At 44.9% G+C, this 4,587-nt stretch overlaps 1 long non-coding RNA gene across 1 annotated transcript; it reads right to left on the minus strand.

Annotated features, from left to right (window-relative positions):
* Positions 1–261: 261 nt before the first annotated feature.
* Positions 262–4,119, minus strand: LOC109761880 (uncharacterized). The gene is made up of 8 exons (XR_012183907.1): positions 3,906–4,119; positions 3,600–3,814; positions 2,919–3,181; positions 2,637–2,849; positions 2,309–2,548; positions 1,374–1,848; positions 636–890; positions 262–537 (listed from the first exon to the last, which is right to left on the minus strand). It is a non-coding gene; the product is annotated as an uncharacterized lncRNA (long non-coding RNA).
* Between the last annotated feature and the right edge of the window lie 468 nt (positions 4,120–4,587).

Here is a 4,587-nt window from a genome sequence, read left to right on the forward strand (position 1 = left end):
CTCACCCCCCTGCTTATACACTACACAGCTTGGGCAAACCTCCTGCCCTTGTTGTTAAAATTTTGATTTTTTTGTGTTATCCTCAAAATTTTACTGCAATCTACTGCTCCCATTCACCCAAATTTTACTGATTCACCCTTCCTTATCAGCCTGCACAAGATACGTGAAATGTCGATCCTTTGCACCCAGTTCAGTGAAAACCTACATAGTTTTGCTCACATCGTCCTATGCCTGCTCATGGTTTATTTCCCCACACAAATTATGGAGAGCTCGCTTGGTGAAAAAACTCTCTATGATGTTGTATACCTTGGCTAGATTGACGTTATTTTGCCGTAGCTGCTTCACCAGTCTCGGTTGTAAACGTCGATGTGTTTGTGTGAAGGCAGTGTATTGTCTCTCCGCAATTAGGAGACAAAGATTGGATGTGTTGCTCCCGATGCTCTGATATGCACCAACCATTGCCTTTCGATCGCAACAATCGTATAAGAGCCCAACACTCACAATGGCATGACCGACTGTTCTCAACGCCAGCCTTCCCTGCATAGCACAAACAACATCCAGAACTTTAGATTTGGCCATTGACATCACAACAAACCAGCAGTGCTACATGGAGAATTCCAAAATGAAGTACTCACCGCACAGCTGCAAATGATTTCCTGCCTGCATTTTGTCCTCTAAACATTTAGTCTGCTTTTCCAATATGTAATACCAAACCCCTTCCCGCAGGAGTACAAGTTGTATGCTTCACCTAAAGATCAAATCTTATACCCAGTTTCAGTACAATCACATTTTCCCCTGGATTCTCAGCGAACCCACGAATTGCTTTCTCCAACGAACTTGGGCGATTAGGACAAGGTGTCCTCCTTTACGCAGCCACACCAATCGTTACCCTGCATGCATTCCAGAAATGTTTAAATCAGCAGATGCTTACGTCGAACACATGATAGTCAAGTCAAAACTTTTGATATGCGTGTGCATATCACAGCTCAATGTGAAGGCACAATAAGTAATCAGACTGCCACCTAGCTGTGCCATCACCTAGATAAATATTATTTCAGTTATCAGAAGTACACATTGACTTTGCAGTACCACTTTGCTACGAACACCAATGTTCAGGCTTCTACAGAAATCATCCACTTTTAAAGATGTCAAATAATTGTCAAAATGTACCAGCACTGTCTACAGATGCCAATGAAAAATTACTGTCCAAAATAACTGCTAATTATCGAGATACATTGCTTGTTAAAATGCTCTTCATCACTGTCAAGATTAATTTATTTGAGCACCCTCACAACAATAAAAATATGCATATACACCCATCACTTCAGGCTTGACCCACTTTTTTCGGAATTTGTAGCACTGAATGCACATACTGTTGTGTCCAGCCAAGAGCTCTAGGGTTCATCTCGCCTGTAAACCACGCAGACGCCTGTAGTCGCAAATGGCTGCTACCATTCATCCACATCAAACATTTTATTCGGCCCTCCAAATCTGCTTCAACTCGATATGTGAACCACGGATTGTTGGCACCCAACTCCTTAAATAATTCCATCGTTTTCCTCACATCATCATCCGCTTGGTCACAACCCAAGTTCCTGCACAATGCTCTCAGTGATCGCTTAGTGAAGGGGACTTTTCTATTTAACCAAAAAATCTCCTAATTATGTTGTAAACATCTATGTGTTTGGGACGGCCAGTGAACGGTTACCCGCCAATTTGGAGAGAGTGAATGATTGTATTTCTCCTTGTGCTTAGACATTTACAAACCATTGTCCTCTGACCTAAGCAACTGGGTCAGTGCAGGGCATTCACAACGGCATGACTGTGTATTCTCTAACCCTGCTTCCCCTGTATATCAACAATATAGAAATTTAAAATCATTTCCTTCACAAACTAGTTCACCTTTTTTGCTGGTTTTTGCATCGTCAAGACTTAGCACGCAACCTCAAATAATTTCCTACATGCATTTCGTCCTCTCGACATTTAATACTGACCCTGTTAGCACAAAAATACAAGTTGTGGAAAACCGCACCCTATATGACTTAGTTGATCACATTTGCAAATTTCTGGTGTCTTAAAAATTGATTACTCAACATTACTTATATGACGAGTGTGGTATATTCCATAAATTATTGGAGAACTACAGAACATATCCTATGAAGCACCCTACAACAAACTTATTACTATAAAATAAGCTATAATGTCAACTACAAGTCAACGGCATGTTCCTAGCACTTAATTAACTAATTACACGTACCTATAATCCTTAATTGGTAATCTGATGAGGATAATGATGCTACAGACTAACCTTTTTGTCCATCCAGGAGTCTCTGGATTCACCTTCCCCATCGATTGCTGAGATATAGTCGGAGAGCTGCGCTTCCCGTTAACTGGTCCGGCATCCACATCTAGGAGCTACGGCTCCCACTCATCACTTCCACTTCTTATGACTCATGGCTGCCAGCAGTGGAGCTCCAAGGGTCGGCAGGCGTACTTCCCCATATCCAGCAGGCTATCGGTGCCATCCATCCCCTCAAGGATTGGAATCCTGACATGTTGGGAGGGGGAAATCTCTAAGAAATTGCAGCTCCAGCTATATCATCTTACGTAATTGAACGAGTCTAGGGATACATCACCTTTTAACCGGCTGTAGAAAGAATTCCATGTCTTCAATGGCGTCGCCCTCCTACGCAAGGACGCCGCCGCCCCAGCTTCTCTTCTGTCTAGGAAAAACTGGATAATTGCAACCTTCTGTCGAATGGAAAAGTGAAGTTCCTGTCCCCGCAGCCAGACAGAATGTAACGTTATGGGCCACGGCAAGACCTTGTGTTCTCAACCCCAGCCTTACCCTGCAAAAAAATTCACAAACTGAATTAAATTACCGATCACAAACCAGCAAAACCAAATTAGTCATTAACCAAGCACCCACAAACTATCTCCTGCATGCACTTCGTCCTCTCGAAATTTAGCCGGCTCTTGCCGTACCGGATGGCAAACCCCTTTTCCCATGAACACAAACTGTAGAAATTGTATGCCTCGGCCAGAGTTGAAAGTAGTGCCAAGAACCAGTGTCATCACATTTTCAGTTGGGTTCTCCGCAAAACACCTGACTGCCTTTTCGAACATACTTACTCGGTTTAGGCGCGGTGTTTTGCTCGGGGAGGCAATACCAATCCTTAGCCTGCAAACACAGGCACATAGAACATGAATTTTCTAATTGCAGATAGCAAACAACTAGCAAACACAGCCTCATATAGCATGAACTTCCTAATTGCACAGAGCAATCAGCCTACAAACACAGGCGCGTATAGGATGAATATTCTAAATGCAGGGAGCAAAACAGACTGCAAACACCAGTACATAAATCAATATTTTTCCTTAACGATGACAGCAATCGGCCTGCAAACAGAGGCGCACATAGCCTGAATTTTGTGAATGCGGAGAACAAATCAGCCTTCACACACAGGCACACACAACATAAATTTCCTGAATGCAGTAGAACAATCAGCACTCACTCTAACTGCATGATTTACTCACTCATTCGTTTCATTCCTAAATCACTCAATACGTGCTGGAAGGCAAAGTTGTTATTCACTGACCTCTAGTTCCACCCCAGTGCTCGGGGATTCGTCTTCCCCGTTGACAGCTCCGACATCGGCGGCGAGCTCTCCCTTGTGCTCACCACCGCTCCGCTGTCCGCTGGTGTGCCGCGTCGCCTCAGCCCGCGGTACCGCCTACAAATCCCCCACACCAAAGACAACGACAACTAGCAGCCGGCACCAAGCTCTCCCCGACCTCCTCCAGCAGACTGGATCTGAAACTTGGGAGAAAGCCATCCTCTGGATCAGCTAAAACAGAGGGCTCAAAAGGAGGCGGCATCGCCGAAAAAGCAAAGATCGACTTACCTGCTGATAGGCTGCATCAGAACTCCATGTTGTCTCGCCGCCGGCGCTCATCGCCTCTGTGCCGCAGTCCTCAGCTTCCCCCAAATGGCCCACACCGTACCCGCAGTCCTCAGCGATTGTCCTGGTCCACGGATCAGACGGGGAACACCGATTCTGTTCCACGGCCCACCTCGCCGGAGACTGACGGCCGTCCAAACTATCGTCAGATCCGTCAACTCTCCCCCGCGCGAAGGCCCACCACCCAACGCTGTCGCGTACGTATTTCCCAACAGTGCTCGATTTTCTGGCGGACCGCATGCGTACATACAGAACTATGGCACAGATCGAGAAGCGACAACCAACGACCTAGATAACGAGCTCACGTGAGCTCGCGCTCAGTTAGTCCACGTCCGCCTAGCCTGCTATTTTAGTAGTTGTGTAAGCTGAAACATGATGCTAAGCCTAACAATTTATTGTCCTTTTTTCGCGTGAGATCACATTTTGGTAGTTGTGAAGCCTAAACCATTTCGGTAGTATTGGACAAAATAAATAGATATTTTGACTTTGATAAATTAGGAGAGGTCCGTGTCAAGAGTGTTGTGGTTATGTTTAATGTACTCTTGTGCGCGAGATTTTTACTGTGTCCCCAGCTCTGTACATTGTTCCTATGAGTTGTTCATGTTGTTTAATAAAACTTATAATG

The sequence above is a fragment of the Aegilops tauschii genome, chromosome 5 (genome assembly GCF_002575655.3).
Source record: "Aegilops tauschii subsp. strangulata cultivar AL8/78 chromosome 5, Aet v6.0, whole genome shotgun sequence".
NCBI lineage: Eukaryota > Viridiplantae > Streptophyta > Magnoliopsida > Poales > Poaceae > Aegilops > Aegilops tauschii.